General features: G+C 49.0%; 1 long non-coding RNA gene across 2 annotated transcripts; it reads left to right on the forward strand.

Annotated features, from left to right (window-relative positions):
- The first annotated feature begins 16,848 nt into the window (after positions 1-16,848).
- Positions 16,849-18,086, forward strand: LOC135921079 (uncharacterized). Of its 2 annotated transcripts, none has more exons than XR_010570436.1 (2): positions 16,849-17,239; positions 17,328-18,086. It is a non-coding gene; the product is annotated as an uncharacterized lncRNA (long non-coding RNA). The 2 variants fall into 2 exon arrangements; XR_010570435.1 differs by having other exon boundaries at positions 16,849-17,209.
- Positions 18,087-23,461: the final 5,375 nt, after the last annotated feature.

Raw genomic sequence — 23,461 nt, forward strand, 5'->3', positions numbered from 1 at the left:
CGTGCCGAGATTCCTCGTTACGTTCGAGACATCTTGGGAAAGCGCGTGCTCGACAGCAATCCCGCGTTTCCCTCATCACTAACGCGAGACCTTCTTCTTGTGTTTGCCCGACCCAAGAGGTCCCCATAGAGAAATCTAGGGACTTTTGCATCTCAATATGTGCCTTAGCTATAGGTACTACGGAAGACGACGTGCTTTGCTCCATTTAACCGCAGAATATTCTTCCGACCAAACAGGATCATAGCGGGTGATACAGTGTCCGTAATGGCGAAGCGGTGGTTTGTTTCGTGAGTGACTGGCCCGTGTTACTGGGACGCACGCAGCATAACGTTTGCTGCTTCACATTGCGCCTGCGGTGCTCGTCCATTGCGTGCGGCGGCGACGAGAGGAGTACGTGCCACGTATAGGCCCGCTGTGCGTGGGGAGCGATCCGCCAAGCCTTGGACGTGAACTTCAATATAACCTGATAATGTATGTTTTACAAGAGAGCGAATTCCCCGTAACATCGTGTTATTATTCATAGGTTCCTGCGGCGGCTAATGCGGCATCTAACGACCTTCCGCGCGCATGCCCTCGCTTCCTGCGCGGTGTGCTGGGTTGCTCCTCTCCCCTTGGCATGGAAGCCTTCGTGTCGGGCCTGGTGATGAAGCATAGACAAAGTACCCTGTGCTGTCGAAGTCAAAGAGGAAATTATATAATAATGCAGGAATATTTCAAAGAAAAAATAAATTATATCGAACGCTCGAGTCGAATCGAGTACCTCGCATTGATGAGTGCAATGTTTTTGCGTATGACGCCACGAAAAGCGCCCACTTCATCCACGCTCGCGTAGTGCAGCTCGGCTAAGGACAAACGGAGCAAAGCATGCTGTGCTCCCTATTATTCAGGAAGAAGTACATTTCTTGAAGCAAAAGTCCCACGATGTCTCTCCCGTAACTCCCGCATGCGCACGACGCTGGGGCAGTTAAGAGATGGAAGCTTGCGTCAGCAAAACAAGGAAAACAAACATGGAACGTTCAGGGTCACGTTACACAGCGACCTGATTTGCATTGGCTGTTCATATTGGGCCTGCCAAAAAAAAAAAAGTTGGTCTCGTAGTCTATTCGAGGGCACCTCACCAGCTATGGCCATCTTGAGCTGACAAGCGCCGTGCATACTATGCTCGCTAACGATGGTGTCTGCTAAATATTACTTCGCTACGCGCCGCGGAAAGAGCTGCAATTTCACACAGAACGCCGTCTGCCCTTCTACTCGCGGGCACCTCACTCCCAGCCGGAGAGTCGACGTATATCGCACAAGTACGCCTACGTACATCGCACTGCTGTGACGCCGCTCGTAGTGACACGTGACCGAGAATTATTCAAGGCAACATCGGTTACTTGTGTAATCTGTTGCTTCATTAGACAAATTAAAGTTAAAAAAGAATAACAAACCACAGAAACAAAACGTCTTCATGTTCGTGTTTTACTTCGCACCGCACCAAGCGAGATGTACTCCCGTTTTGTTTGCTTGTTCCCACGTCTTGCAGTCGCGCGCGGACGATGAAGGTATGTCACTTTCTGCCATGTTGCAGCGCGCGATCATGCTCTATGACTCGCTTGTGTCTGCCCCACACAGTCCCTCGGTATTCGCGCCGCACTGGCTTATACCGCTGGCCGAGCGTTCTCGTGCACAGCGCGCAAAATCGTCTGCTGCGCGAAACGAGACAAACGCAAGAGCTCGCGCGCGACGCCGTCAGCGGAAGTGCACCACGCAGAAAGAAAGTGAGGGGAAAAAAATGAAGGCGGGGACCGTGACGTATCCGCCAGCCGATTCTCGAGCTCTGGTATGGGAGAACGCAGGGAAGGAGTTTCGCTGGCGGAGGCTAGACGGGGTAAGCGAAGAGAGCGTCTCTTGGCAGGGACCCTCGCCTTTCGAAATCGTAGGTTCACGGCACTGAAGTACTTCTATCTCGGTAATTGATGAACCAATTTGAAAAATCCTTGCGGTGGAATGCTCCCAGAGGGTACCTAACAACTGGCAGCGTATAACCGAAATTTGATATATTGCCTGGTGAGGGACCCTTTAAGGGCAGTAAACGACATGCATTCATGTTTTCGAAGTGCTCGATTTTTCGGACGTTCTCGCGGCCCTCAAGGAGTCCGAAAGATCGGACGTTGACAGTACAACTAAGCGGATGCTTCGAATGATACGCAGGGCGAATGTGCGGCGGAAGGAGGACGAGAGAAAAAACGACTTACGCATTTAGGAATGAACGGGAAAGGAAGCGTGCCGCCGCTTCTTTGAAGGAGCTTGAGCTCAAAAAACGAAGTGTTCGCTGAGGCCGAGATGCAAGTGTCCCTCATTCAAACCAAAATAAACTCTCTAAAACAGTGAAACATAACCGAGGTGTGCGCGGGCTGAGAATATATCAGCACAGTTGAGGTTGGCTTACCAAATTCTGAGAGAGAATCTCACTTGTGACAAAGTTCAGGCCTCATACCAAGTGAGCTTGCTATCAGTTGATAGAAATAGGTCATGCTCGAAAATATTTGCTTCTGTACGCACCTCCTTTTTATTCGTATTTCAGAAGGTTTGACTCCATTTACAGTGGTTCTTACCATTTTCCTAAACAATATTTTATTCGCTGTGAATTTTACTAGCCCTGCCCTTATGTCTTTCTGAATAAAATAAACACTGGTCCTTACTAGTCAAACTGTATTAAGCTTTTCAAAAATTTTTATGCGAAGCATATTACGAGGGCTCAACCCAGCTCCTCAGGCGCGGCGGTGACCATGAAATCACGTGACACCGTGACGTCACGACAGAGGAGAAGTGGCTTTGGCTCAACTCTTGCAAGACGGGCTGGGTGGGAATCGAACCAGGGTCTCCGGAGTGTGGGACGGAGACGCTACCACTGAGCCACGAGTGCAACGCTTCAAAGCGGTACAAAAACGCCTCTAGTGAATGCGGTGTTGCCTTAGAAACGCGCTGTTTCTAAGGCGTGCGTCTCTTGCTCAGGCGCACATTTCGTTGCCGCGCCGAACGCTGCTTTGCTCGACGCTCACCGCGTCCAATGCGGGGCGCGTAGTCGCTGCCCTGTAGCCCATTGTCTTACACCCCTTGGCGGGTCGACGGGAACGCTGTCGCGTTCCACTCTTGAAGGCGAAGAAGTAATGCATGAGTTGTTTCTTCGTCTAGCCGAACCAAATATAGCCAAGCAACAGCAGTTCACCAGGCTAAACAGTGGTTCAACAACTAAAATAAAGGCTAGTATGCTTCGCATCCTGGGCTTAACCTTACCTAAGCCACAGCCATTTTTTTTACCTTCCTTACTAGAGAATATCAGCATCCGGCGACGTGGTGTCGACCCGTCTTGAAATAAAACGAAGCTCGCTGTCGCTCAGGGAATTCCGGGAAGGCAGTCAGACAAAATCTGGAAAACTCACGGAATTTGAAAATGTCAACTTGGTAGACACTCTGTCAACTGTACTGCCAACCTCGGCGGCCTTCGTAACCATGGTCTAGTCCATCAGTGACCTCGCATCTAAAGACTTAGTTCGTACGGTTACGCCGTAAAAATATTGTTACGTAGATAGACGCAGACGACAAGCTATATACAGGTATATTTACAACGAAATACGCCACACTTGACCAAGGAGCAACAGCCCCCGCTAGCCTCCTATCGTCGTCGTCGTCTTCACACTGCTCGCCTCTTCGTCATCGCAAATACTGTTCCGTAGCACTACCCCCAGCGGCAAAAGCGCCGTTCCGGAGGGACTAAAGGCCGGACTCGGAAGCAGTGTAGTAGGCCTTGAGCCTACTGACGTGCACGACATCACTAGATGCCAGAGTAGAGGACGAGGTTGAACTCACAGGAGCAATTTCGTACGTCATAGGCGTTACCTGGCGCAGCACGCGGTAGGGCCCTGTGTCTCGCGAAAGGAGCTTTTCTGAAAGTCCGACGTGACGAGAGGGCGACCACAGGAGTACGAGCGCACCAGGCGAAAACTGTACGTCACGGTGGGGGGCGTTGTACTGACGCTGCTGAGTGGTTTTCGAGGCCGCCAGTCGAGCACGGGAAACCTGGCGTGCATGGTTGGCGAGGGCGATGGCGTCGCGCGCATACTCGCTTTGTTGAGATCGCAGCAGGAGGAAGTGCCGTGTCTAGGGTCAAGGTAGGTTCGTGACCGTACAGTAGATAAAATGGAGAAAATCCGGCGGTGTCGTGCCGGGACGAATTATACGCAAATGTGACGTAAGGAAGGGAAATGTCCCAGTCGTGGTGGTCCTTGGAAACGTACTTGGCCAGCATATCGGTAAGAGTACGGTTTAACCGCTCTGTCAGGCCATTGGTTTGAGGATGGTATGAGGTAGTCAGCTTGTGTTGAATGGAGTAGGAATGCACAATGTCGGCGATAACTTTCGAGAGGAAGTTTCGACCACGGTCAGTAAGCAGCTGTCGCGGGGCGCCATGAAGCAAGATAATGTCACGCAAGAGAAAGTCCGCGACGTCAGTGGCGCAACTGGTAGGGAGAGCCCGAGTGATAGCGTATCGGGTGGCGTAATCAGTCGCGACGGCTACCCATTTGTTGCCAGAGGATGACGTGGGAAAGGGACCGAGCAGGTCTAATCCAACACGAAAGAACGGTTCCACAGGGACGTTGATCGGCTGGAGATGACCGGAAGGTAGCACCTGAGGTGTTTTCCGACGCTGGCAGGGATCACAGGGAGCAACATAGCGTCGAACGGGGCGAGCGAGACCAGGCCAATAGGCCGCGTACGTACGACCGCACGTACACGGTCGTACGTGCGGGTTACTCCAAGATGTCCTGCAGTGGGTGCATCATGCATCTCAAAGAGCACAATCAGTCGTATATGTTTTGGCACAACAAGAAGAAGGTCAGATCCGTCAGGCAGAAAGTTCCTTCGGTACAAAATGCCGCCCTGGAGGACATATCGGCGAACGGATGTGCCGGTAGGTGTAGAGCGCAGACGCTCGATGAGTGCTCGCAGCGATAGGTCTCGGTACGGCTCATCGGCGATGTTAGCGAAGGCAGACACAGAGAAAATGTCGTTGGCGGTACTACTGTCGAGACAGGCAGTCAGCGTCCTTGTGTAGTCGGCCAGATTTGTTGGTGGCAGAATACGAATATTCTTAGAGGCGTAAGGCCCAGCGACCAAGTCTTCCTGTAGGATCTTTCAGTGAGCATAACCAGCAAAGCGCGTAATGGTCTGTGATAACGGGAAAGGGTCGGCCATATAAGTGTGGGCGGAATTTCGCAACCGCTCAAACTAGGGCCAGACACTCACGCTCAGTGATGGAATAGTTGCGCTCCGCGGGTGAGAGGAGCCTGCTGGCGTAAGCGATAACACGGTTGTGGCCGCGTTGGCGTTGGGCCAGTAGTGTGCCCATTCCGTGACCGCTGGCATCAGTACGGACTTCGGTAGGCGCAGAAGGATCGAAATGGGCCAGAACGGGAGGCGTTGTGAGAAGGTCAATTAGATGCGAGAATGCAGAGGCCTCGCTATCGCCCCACTGGAAAAGGACGTCTTTTTTCAAAAGCTCGGTGAGTGGTCGAGCTATGGCCGCAAAATTTTTCACGAAACGGCGGGAGTACGAACGAAGGCCGATGAAGCTGCACACACCCTTGACACACTTCGGAACAGGGAAGTGCGTAACAGCATGGATCTTGCTTGGGTCCGGTTGCACTCCGTTCGCGTCAACGAGATGCCCAAGGACGGTAATCTGGCGACGGCCGAATTGGCAATTGGAGTTGCAGACCGACTCGCCGAAAAACGTCCAGGACTGCTGAGAGGCGCTCGAGGTGCGTAGCGAACGTTGGGGAGTATACTATAACGTCGTCCAAGTAGCACAGGCTTGTGGACCATTTGAAACCGTGAAGAAGCGAGTCCATCATGCCTACAAAAGTGGCAGGAGAGTTACATAAGCCGAACGGCATCACTTTGAATTGATAAAGACCGTCGGGTGTTACAAAGGCAGTTTTCTCGCAGTCGAGATCGTCCACGGCAATCTGCCAGTAGCCGGAGCGATGGTCAATAGAGGAGAAATAGAGAGCACCGTGGAGGCAGTTAAGGGCGTCATCAATCTGAGGTAGGGGATACACGTCCTTTTCGGTAACCCTGTTAAGGTGCCGATAATTCACGCAAAAGCGCCATGAGCCATTGTTCTTTTTTACCAGTACAACAGGTGACGCCCATGGACCACATGACGGTTCAATAATGTTCTTGGCAAGCATTTTGCGAACTTCTGCGTGTATAACTTGACGCTCAGCCAGGGACACTCGATACGGGCGGCGATGAATAGGAGAGGCATCGCCGGTATTAATGAAATGTTTAACAGCTGTAGTTTGGCCCAAAGGACGATCGTTGAAGTAAAAAAAAATATCGCGGTAGGAAAACAGAACGCGGTAGAGCTCACGAGCGTGCTCGGACGGCATGTCGGGCGCAATCATTTTCTGTAAGTCGGCGATGGTACGAGTTGCCGACTGCGATGGTAGAGGAGGATCGGCTGAATGGTCGTCTACTGAAATCGATGCTACTGAGTGATCGTCGAATGAGCGAAGCTCGGTCACAGACGTCCTGCGTGGCAGCACTTGTATCGTCAAGCCAAAATTGACCACTGGCAGGCAGACGCAATTCGCCGTAATAAAGAAAACTGTATGAGGTACTGTGACACCATGTGTAAGGAGGACGTCTTACATAGGAGCCACGATGTAGTGACCATCGGGCACTGGTGGGGATGACACTTAGTCAACGTAAGTCAGTGCCGAAGGTGGCAAGCGAACGAAGTCGACGGAACTGAGGCTACTGGGGTGTGGTTGAGTGGGATCCAGAACAGGCAGGTGAAGGCGGAGAGTATTGGTGGAACAATCGGTGAGAGCAGAATGTGCGGAGAGGAAGTTTGCGCCGAAGATGATGTCGTGGGGACAGTGGGTAATGATTGTGAATAGCACGATAGTGGAGCGATCGGCGAAGGAGACGCGGGCGGCACACATACCAGTTACGGGGGCTGTTTCGCCATCGGCGACACGGACAACAGGCGTCGCGGCGGGCGTGATTATTTTCTTCAGGTGGTTACGAAGGTCAGCGCTCATTACCGACAAATGCGCCCCAGCGTCTTTAAGAGCAGATGCAGAATTACAGTTTACTTGCACGTCAAGAAGGTTCAGATGAGTGGGCAACGTCAGTAGAGGATTTGGCGGCGTAGGGAGCAATGCAGCGTCACCTCGAGGCGCTGCATCGTCTAGTTTTTTGGCTGGGAGTGGTGTCCGAAGGGAGTCGGCGAAAAGGGAGCGACGGGGCTGGGGAGAGTGAGATTGTCGTCGTTGGGGCGAAGGCGGACGAGAATAGGTGTGGTTCGGCGCAGGAGAATCACTGGTGGCATTATCGGAGCGTGCGGCATAGGGACGAGAAGGACCACCTGGGGGGCGAGAGTAGGCAGTATAAGTAGACCGGGTCGGGGAACTCCAGCGACTGCGACAGAGCCGAGAAATGTGCCCGATTCGACGGCAGTGAAAACAAATGGGCTTGTCGTCAGCAGTGCGCCATTCAGATGGGTCGCGGAAACGTGGTGGGCAATAAGATGCGGGATGGGGCAGAATCGAAGAAGCCGGGTGGGGATCAGGGCGATGGGCCGAGCAGATGTTGGGAAGACCCATGTTTGCGAACCCCTGGCGGACAGCCGCCTGGATCAGGGAAACCGTGGCTGCAGGCGCGTTGGAGGAGCTGGAGTCGAAGGTAGCCGGATAGACGGCCTCGATCTCACGCCGGACGATCCTGGTAACATCGTCAGTGTTGTTGGGACGAGAAGCGTCGGCGCAGGAAGATGTCGCTGGGGTGTTGGGCATACGGGCAAACTGCTGGTCGATATACGTCGGCTTTTAGCGAGTTCCAGGTGGAGGCACTCTTTAATAACTGCATCCACCGTCGCGACGTTGTTAAATACGAGCAAGTTGAAGGCATGATCGGCAATGCCTTTGAGGATACGGGAAACCTTGTCTGATTCAGTCATGTCTGCGTCAACTTTGCAGCACAGAGCCAAGACGTCCTGAATGGATGTGACGTAGGGCTCTGTTGACGTCTGCATACAGCCGGATAACGCCTTCTGCGCGGCTAGTTTGTGACCGTAGGGGTTGCCGAACAAGTGTCGGAGCTTTTGCCTAAGCAAATCCCAACTGGTGAGCTCATCTTCGTGCGTCCGAAACCAAACTCGAGGTGCGCCACCGAGGTAAAAGACTACGTTGGTGAGCATGATAGTAGGGTCCCACCGGTTATTGCGGCTGACGTGTTCGTACAGGCTGATCCAGTCTTCGACGTCTTCCCCATCTTTGCCTGAGAATACGCTGGGATCACGGGGAGCGGTGAGAGTGATGTAGGTCGTCGAAGTGGCAGCAGGTGTCGGAGGCGGCTGAGTCGAGTTGTCGTCGCCGGGAGCCATGAAGGAAGGCTCGACGTACCGTTCACTGCAAAGTTCCGTGACGAGGTATAGGGAACGTCTGCCTCCACCAGATATCTTACGTAGGAAGACGCAGACGAAAATCTGTATACAAGTATATTTACACGGAAATATGCCGCACTTGGCCAATAGGCAACAGCCCGCGCTAGCCTCCAATCGTCGTCGTCGTCTTCACACTGCTCGCCTCTTCGTTATCACAAATACTCTTCCGCAGCAATATTGTACAGCGATACTTTTGGCACAGTGGTAGCGAAGATAATTTCATAATGGTCATCTCGTCATTATCTCATCTGTGATCTCGAGTCACATTTTCAGAAGCTCCGTAGCCACCAAGCATCTATTCTGTTGTTTCCTGGTGCTCTTGGCTACGTTGGTATTTAATGTGATCTTTTGACGGAAGAATGACATACGAAGTCAAAATTTTACAGCAGCAAGCCTGAAGGAAGTAGGAGCCTTCGACTAAAGAAAGAAGGAAAATTCAATTTGTTGATTTAATGAATGACGAGAATTAAAAGAAGACGCCCAACGTGACGCTTGAACTTACGGCCCAGGGATTAGCATTATCATGTGCCTTATGTGCAAACTATCCATCGTCGGACTACAAATACCCATGTAGGCAGGAAAACGCTTAGATAGAAACCTAATAGATATAAATATAGATGCTGACAATGCTGACGCTATAAAACTAAAGATGAAGTACCTTCGCAGAGAAGAGAAATGTTGGATTCCTCATTTAGCTATTGACGTCTCTAATGACAGCTTTAGAAGACCATACCATTTAATAGAAGGCTCATTAGTATCCGCAATGCCATCAGCATTCATCAGGACCGCGATCAATGATGCATGAAATATGTCTCAGATTGCGGTAATGGGAGATGTCGGGTGTTTGAGATCTGATGTCGATGAATTGTGTATTTCACCCAGGTTGCTATTCAGCTCGGGTGGTGAAAATGGGTCCAGGTTGACTGCGACAAGCCGCGCGAATGGTGCACTTCCTGGATAAGGAGGCCTTCGAGGAACTGAGGCAGTCTTATTCAAGACGACAGTGTGAAAGTCATTACTCGTGTACGTAATGTTCCACCACGTTGCAAAGGTGTTATGCCCGAGCAACTGTGAAAAGTCCGCTGATCGAGGAGCCTGAGAGAGATGCCTTGCCCATTCTCTCACAACTCTCCGGTATGCGGAAGGAGGCGGGAGTTTATTCGGGAGGGTTCGAGAGGTGAGTCGCACTTCGCGGAAGATAGGTCAGGGCTTGAACGTCCTTTGAAAACCGGTTTGGGGGACGCTTCGCACAATTCTGCTTTAGTAACTTTCGCTTGAGTTTCACGGGTGACGTCGCCGGCATGGAGCGTGTTTTTTTATGTGAACTTTCGATGACTTTGCTTGCTTTGTTTTACAATATAGCCTACGTACCCAAGACTGCGCTCACGTAATGAATCAGCTAGCCATGGACTCCGAGATAGGGCGTTGCCTGCGTCGCCCGATTTTGGGCTACCCCTATAGGTGCTGCGGTTGCCGGCTCAGTTGTCTTGAGAATTAAGAAACCAAACAACAGCGATTCTAAATATGGTGCATTGGATATGTGTTTACTAGATTTCCTTGCCTTCTTTTCCACAGAAAGGCGTCGTGCAGTTTAACTTGCCTTTAGCTCAGTCCCAGACAATTTATGTCTAAATGAATGTGTCAACGGCCGATCAGACACAATTAAATGTTAAACAGAACAGAACAGTTTTTCTCCGTTGGCACGCTTGAAAGCGCCGTCGCTATCGGATGTCGCACGGACGCTTCGTCTGTCCACCCGGGCTCTCACTGCTGCCGCTGTGTTACAGATTACTTGCGTCGTAGAACAGCAGCCTTCTGCCTGCTGCTCGACGATGCAAGTAAACCTCTTGACGTATGCCGTCACTGACATCGTTCTCTCCGTCGAGGCCTAACGTGCGTGTAACCTCATTAAGAAACACAAAGGGCGTCAATCGTCAAACCAATCCAAGCAATCGTCAAAGCAATTGCAGCATCTGCATCTCGTATGCCTTGCGCCCATTATACAGAGCTTCGGATTAGTGGTTCCGTACATTCCATCCCAGCTACAACTATGGCAAGACCACGAGTAATGCGTACTCCTGAGGAACGAGAGGAGACCGCATGCTCAGCTATAAAGAAATCACCAATTACTATCGGCTGGGAAGGGCCCGGTACCCACCAACTCATCCAGAGCTAACCAAGAAACAAGCGGTAGGCCTGGCGCCTCCTGCACACACTAACCCGGTGGCCTGCAGCAGATTCTTTTCAGTACCATACAATGATGAATGTAAATTTTGTTCGAGTAAGGTAGATCTCCCACGTTGGGCATGCTCAAAGGTGGCCTCTATCGAGGGTTGCAAAATTCGAAACTGGCAGCAGGGGGAGACCCTGCTGCTGCTCAGACCAGCGATACCAGTTCTGGACCGTCCAGCTATCCGAAGCAGCCGCTGAGACCAAGGGGATCTCGGCCGTCTGCTAGGTGGAGGGTGGCTGCGTCCCCCCTCGTGATTGCTGGCATCAATAAAGGTTGACTCTCTATCTATCCTTTCGAATTAGTTCTCCCTTAAATACCTAGGTGCGCATATCTCTGTTAGCTTATCTTGGAATGTTCATACCGACTACATAATCCGAAATGCTAGTCGCATGCTTGGCTACGTCCGCCGTAACTTTTCAAACGTCCCTTCATCCCTATAAAAATGCTTGTTTATACTACCCTTATACGTCCGTATCTAGAATACGCATGCGCTCTTTGGAATCGTGCCACTGACAAACTAATTAATTCATTAGACCCCGTGAAAATAATTCAGTTTGTTTCATCTTACGTAATCACAAGAGAACTGCAGGTGTATCTACCACGAAAGCCAACATTGAACTTATCGCACTTTCTTCTTGTCATAAAAACGCGCGTATACTTCTTTTTCATAGATTATGCCTTCATTTAACACTGCGCAAAGACATCATTTTCCGGCCACAATGCGTTTCGCCTCGAATCGACCACCGTTATAAGGTTGGTATTGAATCATGCCACACTAAAAAAAATTTTTGCGGTCATTTTTCCTTCGGTCATCGACGGAATGGAACCGTCGTCCTGGTGGAGTCGTATCCCATTTACGGTAACCAAAAATTTCGAGAAGCTTTAGCTAACATTGTGTAATCTAAGCATTTTTTTCACTGTATTCTTGTAATCCAAGTGCATTTTCTATTTACCACTTTACTATCTTAGTTTGCTACCAATTTATCATGTCGTTGAACACCCTAGCTAAAACTGTATAATGAGAATTAAGCCTTTGCACTTAAGCGTTCTAACTGCTTTTATCTTATTCTTTTTTTCATTTGTTGTAACCCACTCCCCCCTTTAATGCCTTTGGCGTTGAGGGTAATACGAAATAAAGGAATGATAAGCCAGCACAACACTGAGTAAATATAGGCCCACGTACGTTGTCAGACTTAATTTAGGTAAGTTCCGGCGAGTGTGACTGGGTGTATTCGAGAATGGCACCGTACGGATGTTGATAGCACACCGTGTCATCGCGCATAGTTGCTCGTTTGTGCACTGTAAGAAATGAGGAAGTGTATATTTCAAATCCGTATGGTCAAAACTGAATTACAGAAGCAGTTTCATTCATCCTAATGGCTTGATCAGCTTCCGGTCAGTCGATCAGATCCGCCAGCAGTTGACGCTCGACCCGGCGACTATGACAGGCTTAAACTCTGCTGAACGCGATAGACATCGACTCAAACTGTGGGTGCGGCTAGCGAAAATGAAGCTCGTGCAGCCAACAACGCCACACCACTTGCCTCCCATCTCTAGCCTGTCCACACAGAACATAACATGTCGTGACACCAACTTTTCACGCTGAACGCTAGCTCAATCCTCGGGCCTGTCGCCTGCCATTCATTCCCGGGATGGTATGCGTAGAGTTCCTTCTACGTCATAGCGCAATGTGGCCAACAGCTGAGGAGCAGGCAAGGCAAGTGTTTCGAGGGAATGAACGATATTCAGTTGTAAAAAATCTGCGCATCTCGCAAGCCTCGATGATTTCAAGAAACGACAGAAGCGTGCAGAAGCAGATCCAGCTTTCAGAGACAATGGATAATCAGCGCTTCTAGTGGCCAGTGCTGAAAGCTCCCGCGTTTTCAGTGCGACGGGCTCATTTTTCGGTGATAAATATCGTAGAGGCGCATATTCCACAAAGTCCGTAGAAAGGCACGTTATAGGAGCTGTATCACGCATCACAAATGCAACACTGATAACATCGGGGCTTCAAATTCTGTCCATGCCGTGTAAAGTTTAAACGAAAGGAACCTTTGGAAGTTCTCGAAATGACGCCTCGTTTTTCAGGACAAAAAATGGTTGTTTGTAGAAACTAAACGGGAACCTCAAAATCACCCGGTGTTGCAAGTAGTATGGACACATAGCTTACATTTCAGCCTGTCATCTTATCTTCGCGTGAAGAAACACACGTGCTCCAAATGACGGTTTCCACAACGGAGTCGTGTCTTTGACGGTAGTATTTCAATAATACCCACCATGTCATGCCGTGATCGATGTGCACTGTGGCCGAGTTCCAGACGTTAAAGGAAGGGCGCCTGCCATGAATGTCCGTGGCCTAGGTAATATGAGACGGACAGGACAGATGTTACACTTCTTGCGTAGCTGAGCGTTAGACATCATTGCAATTCAGGAAAGGAAAATTGAATCCGATGAGGACATAGCGGCTGCTGTAGCTCCATTTCTTTCTGAGTACGAAGCGTGTCTTAGTCACGCGATTAATGTATTTTCAGGATGCATGCTATTTGAGAGGAAAACGCGGTAATGCAACGTGTTGGGGGTGCGCACTGGTAGGGAAGAGTGTCTTATACGGTGTTATGTCTATACGGAAAGGCAAGTTTGGAGGTTCCTTTGCGTGACCGGGAAGACTACTTTCTCTCATTGACTCAGCACTTACGCACTTGCAAAACGCGTGCATGACGTGATCCTAGGCCCCAACTTCCTTGCCGCGCACTCCGTCCGTATCGCTTGTATGGCCAGCGTCCTCTATCTTGATCTTCACTTTCTGGAAGCCGCTGACCCACCTCCGAGCCGCCTCTTTTCCTCCGAGTACGCCCGCTTCACACCGCAGAAGTGACCAGTGGCGCAACAGATGTCCAGCACTTCTTGGTAGGGGTCCTTACACTGCTTTACGGCACCCCGCGAATTGCACACTGTCCGTGGCTGTTGTTTGCGTCCTCAAGTAATCGCTGATCTACTGTGTTATTTTTCTGCTCAACTAAAATTGACAACTGCTTACCATCTCCAGACTAACGCTTTCAAGGAACGCTAGAACCGCACACTCTCACAGACATGCTCGTTATATAGAAGTTTCGCCGGATAAGCGCTATGGGGACCTTGATCTTCCCTGCGTAACTTTTGCGTCTCTTTACGCTCGCCATGATACAGCTGCGTTTTCGCCTTTTTACCTATCGTATGGACGAGAGTCGACTTCATCTCTGGACACTTTGCTCTCCCTATCTGTCACCTTCACCAGCGAGTGCGCAAATGACGTCATCGCTCGTGCTGACCACGCCCATCAGCTTGCCCGTACTCGGCTGACGGCGTCGAGAAGAAACCAGCGACGTGGCTACGACGCTTCGCTCCAAGACGTGACTATCCCTCCTGGTGCGCTTGTGCTTCTCTGGTCCCCTTCCCGCCGTGTGGGCCTCTCCGAAAAACCACTTTCCCGGTTCACGGGCCCATATCTTGTGCTGTGCCAGGTGACACCTGCTACCTGCTACGTGCGAGATTGCCCCTGTCATTTCAACCTCGTCGTCCCTCTTTCCATCCAGTGACGTCGTTCTCGCATCAAGGCTCAAGATCTACCACTGTGTTTCTGACGGCTCAATTTAAAGCTACGGAACCGTTATTGCATTGACCAAGACAAGGCCTATCATGATTGAAGAGACCATGCTTGCGACCACGTTATAGCATGGCATGAGCTCTTCGTTGTGGGCAGTCCCACACGCATATTCGCTCATAAATATACCTGTATATGGTCGTTAATTACCACGCTTCTTTTTACATAATATTATGCAGGGTGTTATAGCTAAATTTAGCCAGAGTTTAAACATATGCGAATGTCACGCAGCTGGAAAAAACCAACCCAATATTGTTTGCCGTCGCTTGGAGATATTTAGATTACTTTTCTTTAATTCTGCCTAATCACATAATTAGTTCTAATGAATTAATCTACTTATCGAATATTATATTCAGATGAAAAGTGTCAGTGAGAAAGTTGCAGAGCGACATGAAAAACTCCCGATACAGCTGTCTGTTTCTCCAAACGTGCTACATAAAAGTGCTTTTCCGAGCGGGAAAGAAGCCCGCAAATGCACGCAAAATTGTCGCGCGACTGGCCGCTCGACGCACTTGGTGTGTTTTCGCGGTCTCCTTTCACGCTTGGAAAAGCACATTTATGTAGCACGTTTGGAGAAACAGACAGCTGTATCGGGAGTTTTTCATGTCGCTCTGCAACTTTCTCACTGACACTTTTCATCTGAATATAATATTCGATAAATAGATTAATTCATTAGAACTAATTATGCAATTCATCATCATCATCATCATCATCATCATCATCATCATCATAAGCCTAGTTACGCCCACTGCAGGGCAAAGGCCCCTCCCGTACTTCTCCAACTACCCCGGTCATGTACTAATTGTGGCCATGTTGTCCCTGCAAACGTCTTAATGTCATCCGCCCACCTAACTTTCTGCCGCCCCCTGCTACGCTTCCCTTCCCTTGGAATCCAGTCCGTAACCCTTAATGACCATCGGTTATCTTCCCTCCTCATTACATGTCCGGCCCATGCCCATTTCTTTTTCTTGATTTCAACTAAGATGTCATTTACCCGCGTTTGTTGCCTCACCCAATCTGCTCTTTTCTTATCCCTTAAGGCAGAATTTAAAAAAAAGTAATCTAAATATCTCCAAGCGACGGCAGACATCACCACCTTGGTTCTGTCCAGTTACGTGGCATTCGCATATTTTTATACTCTGGCTAAAGTTAGCAAGGATGCCCTGTATACAGGGTGTTATACGCAACTTCAGTAAAACACGTTGTGGGGCTAGTTGGTGCATAGCTTTCAATAGAATAAGCGCCAAAAAATGACAGCACACAAGAAGAACACCAGACAGGACAAGGCGCTACTTGCAACTGTTTATTGAAATGACAAGTGGCTGATTATATAGCCATGAGGAGAGGAGAATGAAAAAAGAGGGACACTGAATACTTGAATGCGCACGTGCGAGAACACTGAAGATATAGGGAATCACGCTTGATTTAAATAGAAAACTTGACTAAAAACAGGCATTCATTCGTGTATATATTCAAAGACGGGGTACTGACACAGTTATCCCCTCTTTTCTTAATCTAGTTGGCCTCCAACAACTCCCGCGCAACAGAATCTTTACTTTTATACATGATTGTCGTATCTTGAAGCCTTGCTTCACATACCCGTTCATCCTCATTTCCGCAGGCCTTGCAATGCAGCGGCAAGTTAGAACCATATCCATTTTTCAATGATAGTTTATGCTCGCGCAGGCGTAAATTAATACATCGGCCTGTTTGGCGGATATACTCTTTTCCACACTTCAATGGAATGTGGTATACTACCCCTTCTTCACATTTAACAAAAGGGTTCGTATGTTTAATAGAACACCCTACTTTTTTAGAGTCATCCGGACCAATCAGGCGGCACAAAGTAGCAAGCTTTCGCGGCGCGGAAAAAACAACAGGAATTTTGTATTTCACGGCGACGTGTTTCAGATTATGCGCCACTTTATGAGAATATGGAATCAGCACCGCTTTATCTTTCTTTTCGTCTGATTGACCTTCTTCGCTTCTTTTTCTTTCTTTTTTCAGTTTTTTCAATAACGCCTCTGAAACTGCGCTTAAAACCAAGCAAGGAAAGCCAGCCTTCCTCAACTTCAAAATCTGGTCGTCAAAGCTTGCTTGTGCCTTATGACAGCACGATTTTCTCAGCGCGGATTCGAGGCACATAGTAGCAATTGCTCGTTTGACAGTCTTGGAGTGTGTAGACTTATACGGCAACACCTCCTTGCGATCACGGTTGTTGCGCGGGAGTTGTTGGAGGCCAACGAGATTAAGAAAAGAGGGGATAACTGTGTCAGTACCCCCTCTTTGAATATATACACGAATGAATGCATGTTTTTAGACAAGTTTTCTATTTAGATCAAGCGTGATTCCCTATATCTTCAGTGTTCTCGCACGTGCGCATTCAAGTATTCAGTGTCCCTCTTTTTTCATTCTCCTCTCCTCATGGCTATATAATCAGCCACTTGTCATTTCAATAAACAGTTGCAAGTAGCGCCTTGTCCTGTCTGGTTTTCTTATTGTGTGCTGTCATTTTTTGGCGCGTATTCTATTGAAAGCTATGCACCAACTAGCCCCACAACGTGTTTTACTGCAGTACCTTTCTTCTACAGTGGGCCCCTTTCTATGTGTGCCTTCCAGTGCGCCGAATCCTTCGGTGGTGGGCTGGCATATCGCCCTTGCGACGTGCCGAGCGAGAACCCTAGGATACTGCATTAGGAAGGGACTTGTACCGACAGAATTCGCCGCTCTGTTCGGTTGCGTTAGACCGTCGGTTGGCCATGTGAAAAGAATGTGCAGGATACTACGTTCCGAGATATGGCGACAGGTCCGCCTGCTCTACGATTGGCTTCACCTGGTATGCTTTTCGCTGGACCCAGTGCACATTGCAAGTATTAAGCTGCAGTCCCTTCGAAAGCTTGCAGCTCAGAATACGGAATTTCTATGGCGTAAGACCCTACCTATTCTTCTTAAAGGAGGCGAAACCAAGGAAACCAGCAGAACGGCGCTGCAAGTTCTCGGGGGAGCCTTCATCCCGGAAGACATCGTTGACGTCCTCAACAAAGGCCCCAAGTTCAGCTCCGAGCCCAGGATCCCGGGACATGAACTTCTCTCCTTGAATAGAAGGATTTCCAGCAAAGCTGCACCAGAGGACAAGGAAAGGTGTCTGCTGGACGGAGTTGACAGCCTGACCAGAACAGTGTCTAAGAAAGGAACTCGTCCAAGAACCCCCACAAAACGTATCGTGAATTTTTTCAACGACAATGACCTTCGACTCCTCCAGGCCGACAAAGAAGCAGGGTTCGTGGCCATGCCGTCGGGCATGTTCAACGAAAGGGCTCTACAAGCCATCCAGAAGAATTTCAAGGTAACCAAACTCAAGCCGAGTAAGGATAAGAGCCGTGCCATAGCTTTGTGTGAAGACCTTGGACTACAGAAGCTCGCTAATAGCGTCCAGAAATGTAGAAAAAACTGTTTAAATGTATTCTTTACTGTAAAAACGCACAAAGATGATATACCGTTCAGATGTATTGTGAGCGAAAGAGCTTCCTGGCAAAACAACGTTAGCCGCTACCTTCTAAAGCAGCTTAACACGTTGGTTATAGATGACCCATTCATGGTAAAGAATAATTTTGACGTCATAGCCTTTTTACGTGAGTCCCATTCGATACGATGCTTGTTTTCAATAAATGTTGTTGACCTTTTTTATTCTATTCCGCAAAAAGAACTGTTAGCTGCCGTCCTGAGTTGCATTGAGATGAACGGGCAGGTATCCTTTCAGAATACCGCAGGAATTTCCGTGGATAACTTCATGACACTCTTGGAGCTTTATTTGTGCTCAACAGCTGTGTGTTTTCAAGGCCAATTTTATGTGCAAAGGAAAGGAATTTGTATTGGCTCATGCGTGGCTCCCGTACTTTGCAACATTTTCCTTGCGGGCATCGACAGAGCGCTATCGAAGGTGTTTGACGGAGGCAAAGTGCTCAAGGTTTTTAGGTATGTTGACAATTTGTAATTTTACTGACGGAACGATCTTCCATGACTTACTCGCATACTGTGCAGGACATTTTAACTAATTTTAAACAGCAAGGAAAAGGCTTAGATTTTACTTTCGAACTAGCCAAGGATAACAGCTTGCAGTTTTTAGATCTTGACATAACCCTTACTGACGAAGGCTCCTGCTTGATGTACCGACCCCGTGCCCGCAAGGAGGTGTTGCCGTATAAGTCTACACACTCCAAGACTGTAAAACGAGCAATTGCTACTATGTGCCTCGAATCCGCGCTGAGAAAATCGTGCTGTCATAAGGCACAAGCAAGCTTTGACGACCAGATTTTGAAGTTGAGGAAGGCTGGCTTTCCTTGCTTGGTTTTAAGCGCAGTTTCGGAGGCGTTATTGAAAAAACTGAAAAACGAAAGAAAAAGAAGCGAAGAAGGTCAGTCAGACGAAAAGAAAGATAAAGCGGTGCTGATTCCATATTCTCATAAAGTGGCGCATAATCTGAAACACGTCGCCGTGAAATACAAAATTCCTGTTGTTTTTTCCGCGCCGCGAAAGCTTGCTACTTTGTGCCGCCTGATTGGTCCGGATGACTCTAAAAAAGTAGGGTGTTCTATTAAACATACGAACCCTTTTGTTAAATGTGAAGAAGGGGTAGTATACAACATTCCATTGAAGTGTGGAAAAGAGTATATCGGCCAAACAGGCCTATGTATTAATGAACGCCTGCGCGAGCATAAGCTATCATTGAAAAATGGATATGGTTCTAACTTGCCGCTGCATTGCAAGGCCTGTGGAAATGAGGATGAACGGGTATGTGAAGCAAGGCTTCAAGATACGACAATCATGTATAAAAGTAAAGATTCTGTTGCGCGGGAGTTGTTGGAGGCCAACGAGATTAAGAAAAGAGGGGATAACTGTGTCAGTACCCCGTCTTTGAATATATACACGAATGAATGCCGGTTTTTAGTCAAGTTTTCTATTTAGATCAAGCGTGATTCCCTATATCTTCAGTGTTCTCGCACGTGCGCATTCAAGTATTCAGTGTCCCTCTTTTTTCATTCTCCTCTCCTCATGGCTATATAATCAGCCACTTGTCATTTCAATAAACAGTTGCAAGTAGCGCCTTGTCCTGTCTGGTTTTCTTATTGTGTGCTGTCATTTTTTGGCGCTTATTCTATTGAAAGCTATACGCAACTTGAACGGGGTTTTTAAAAAGGTGGTTAACCGCACTTGTGCGAAAGCAATGACATATGGTTTGCCGTCATGTGGCGCTCGTTAGGCTATTTTTTATGTTCCGCTTATTTAGTTGGTTATGTAAGATAAATTATGCAACATTTTAAATATTCCCTTTAGGGCCAAGGGGCGCATCGTTACGTTGTAGAGGACCTTTCAAAACGACCGATCCAATTTTTTGTGGCAACGTACATGCTGCGTGGTGATATCTTCCAGCCTTTAAAGAAAGCTCGGGAAATATGAAAAAATACCACGTGACTGCGCTCGTGCGTTATCGTATTGCAGCGCGCTCAACCGTGCGCCGAGCCTATCGCATATCAGGGACGACGGTGCTTCCTTTCCGTGTCGATCACAGGAGCCCTAGCACAGAAACCCGCGACTATACCCATACGTCACACATGCATGCATTCCTCAAGAGGGAGACTTCAGAATTTTCCGCACGCAAGCCAGATCGCATAAACGTTTGGCGCGTTTTCTGAACGCTGATGGCTTCTTGTCAGCCTCGTCTCATGCAACGTCGATGTGCGATGCCTGCGATACCACTGGTGGCGCTTTTCAACATGGCAGCGCTGTCAGACCTTTAGTAGGTGACACGGCGCTGTTTCTTTTTTCCAGCAGGAGTCGCCTTAAGTGCTGCATCATACGCATATAGATGTCAAAACCACGCATACTTTGAACCCGTCCGAGGACCCAAGCGACGGCGGACATCACCACCTTGGTTCTGCCCAGTTACGTGGCATTCGCATATTTTTAAACTGTGGCTAAAGTTAGCAGGGATGCCCTGTATACAGGGTGTATACCCAAGCACAACGCTGAACCTTGCTATGGTTGTCAATTGTACGCGCTTCGTGCCAAACTACCAGGTCTTTAACTACACGAACGCCGGACCTCTAGCACAGCAGCCCAATAGTGTAACCATTACGCTACGGACGCTTTTGCCTTCGCGCCCCCTCAATCGGCGTACCTGAGTAATATCGTAGATGTGGCACGAAAAAAACCCCGGCAGTTTTTCTAATTTATTAACACGTCATCACACATAAAGTGACGCGCCTATCCGCAACAAAGTACAGTCTAAAAATTTAAGCCGATCCCAACGATATCGCTTTAAATATTTATGCGTCGGTCGCTTCTACTTCCTCCACGCAATAGAGTGGCCGTGCGCAGCGACACCGTCCTATCGCCCCTGCACGTCGCTCACGATGACTTTGCTCGACTTCAGGTTTGACTCGCCTTCTTTCATTGTGATTGCAATTACATGGGCACCCCAGGCGCACTTCTGCCGTCGGCTTCGCCATGGGCGATAACACCGTCACCGCACGACGCCTGGGGGATGGGAGGGAGGGGGGGCAGCGTTGGGCCCCGGCAGCAACTACGCATTTCGCGACCGAGTGCAAGGGCAATTGACCATTGCGGCTCGATTTCGCGCGAGGAAGGGAGAAAAGTGGAGAGGCAGCTTGGGAGGGCTAACGGCTTCATACTCCGCCAGCAAATGCGCGATTTGTGCGAGAGCGCGCCGTATATTGAAAGCGATCTGCAGACTGGTCATACATTTCTGGGTGTTGCGTTCTCGCCGCTGTTTGGGTTGAATCGCGCCGCCGCTGCCGCGCTTGGTTACACCAGCGTTTGGACAGCGAGTGCCCGCGGTCACCGAGTGATGCGCTCATGTTTGCATATGCGTGCCGACACTGCCCATATTCAGTGACCAAGTGAACGTTTGCTAGTTTATACGGCCGATAAATCTATCCCTGGTGAATCTGTAATTTGCTATCGCAATCGATGCTCCGCCGTTTGGTCGAAACTGCGACATTTTTACCCCCCCCCTCCATTTGGTCAGTGTCGAACTATCACGAAATATCTCCCCGCCGCCGAGCTCACACAGCCTATGTACCACGCATTTATATATTGCCACGTCATCGAAATTCGGCCGCAACATCCAGGAAGGAACGTCAGCAGTGCAACGCTATTGGCCTCGAGATCGAACAGAGTCGGCTCCTAGCGGCGAGGTTGGCGAGGTGACGAAGCTCCGAAGTGTGGATGCCGGTGGCCCGTCGCCACTCCAGCCGCAGTGTGCAGCGATCGTAGTTCGCGAAATCACGATGGATGTTGACGAGGACGGTTTGTTCGATGGTTAGTAACCTCTCAACCTGTTATTATTTCATTTTTGTAACGGAAATTCGCAAAGTAAATCGCTGTACGTTTTTAGTGTACTGATGCGAAAAGCAATTGCTTAACGCGACCACACCATGTGCGCTCGTCTCCTTTCAACGTGTTGTGAGGTTAACATGCGTTCTTTTTCCGTTTTACAGCACCCTTGCCTCTAAGCACAATTCTCAACCATGTTAGGGACGGTGTCAGGTGCCTCGTCGAAGGCGACCAAGTCGTTGCGGCGGGCCACATCATTGCGTGTAGTGCCGTCGCTTCCACCTGCTGCTCTGACGGTCCTGTGCACGTTATCGCATTCGTGCTGCAGTCGTCCGCGCTTAGTAAAGACCCACACCGAGTCGACCTGAATTTGACCGACGAAACAAAAATAGCAGAATTGAACTGCACATGCCCTGCAGGGTAAAGTATTGCCTCAAGTTGTTCGGATGTAGTTGGTCGCGGCGCGTATAGCAATTTGTTTACATTACATCACACTAAGCTGACTCACTGATTTGCGATGTGTTTACGTTATGCGATAAATTTAGAGAACTTATGTTGCTTTATCAATTTTTGTTTTTAGCCAGACCTACGAAATCGCGAGTTAGTTTCAGAGTGTTACTACCATTGTAAAATGTTTTCGAGTCGCTTTATAACCAGTTGCAAACGTTACACGAAGCTCAAATAAAGCATGCAACGTATAATTTATGTTGTATCATAATCATTAGATCGTTTTAATTACTTTTGCATGCAGGCACTCGAATTTGCAGTGGTGCTTGAATGCATTGCATCGGGCTTCAATTTTTTTCACCCCCCTATAAAAGAGAGAAAAATATATATCATTATGAGCAGTAGCAATAAATTCGCTCGCGCATGTTCGTTCATCACTTAATGGACCATCCGCTGTTGGCTCGCGAAACGACATTGTTTAATCTGTACGAGATCATGCGTACACACTTGCCGTGTTTCGGTGTTCGTATTTACACTTCTGAACACAGAGAACAGTTCCCGTGGCTGAGGAAAGACAACGGAAAACGTGACAACTAGTCACGCTCGGTGACGGTCGTTTAAACGGACTCGCAGCTGAGCGCGAACCTTGAATTCACTGCGCAGGCGGCGCATGAAGTTTATAAAATAAATTGCATGCGTGGACACACGGTTAATTTACTTGCGGAAGTATATAAAAAGCACAGGCAACTCATATATACTGGCATCCCAGGCCACGCCGACACGAACTTTCGCGGACTGCAACGATCTTCACACGCACAGCAACCACACAGCAACTACGCATGCAGGAAACATTAATGCCCAGATTGCCGATTAGGATTCCCAAACTTGATATCATATTGGACTACTCGCCATCATTTTTCGTCAGCGAACGCTTGAACGCACCATCGTCGAAGTGCTTACTGCACACCATCGCATACTTGGAAGGCGCCTTGCCGTTCCGAAGCCTGACGAGTCATTCTCAGCGACGTGCCGCGTCAACGGGATAGTAGTGAAAGCTTATCCCTGGCTCTGTGCAATATGTGCTGCATTGCGGAACCGAAGAAAATCTCACGATGGTAAATTAAGCGTTTTCTGCGGGCACGGGGCACAGAATCGCGAAATGAAAACAGTAGCTCCCTACACTTCCACACACCGCACGGGCGACGCATCCACACTAACGGGGCGACGGTGCTGCCACCTATAGGTCGATCTCGCGGCCAATAGCAACTAGCTGAAACACCATGGC

This window comes from Dermacentor albipictus, chromosome 2, assembly GCF_038994185.2.
Source record: "Dermacentor albipictus isolate Rhodes 1998 colony chromosome 2, USDA_Dalb.pri_finalv2, whole genome shotgun sequence".
In the NCBI taxonomy this organism is placed as follows: domain Eukaryota; kingdom Metazoa; phylum Arthropoda; class Arachnida; order Ixodida; family Ixodidae; genus Dermacentor; species Dermacentor albipictus.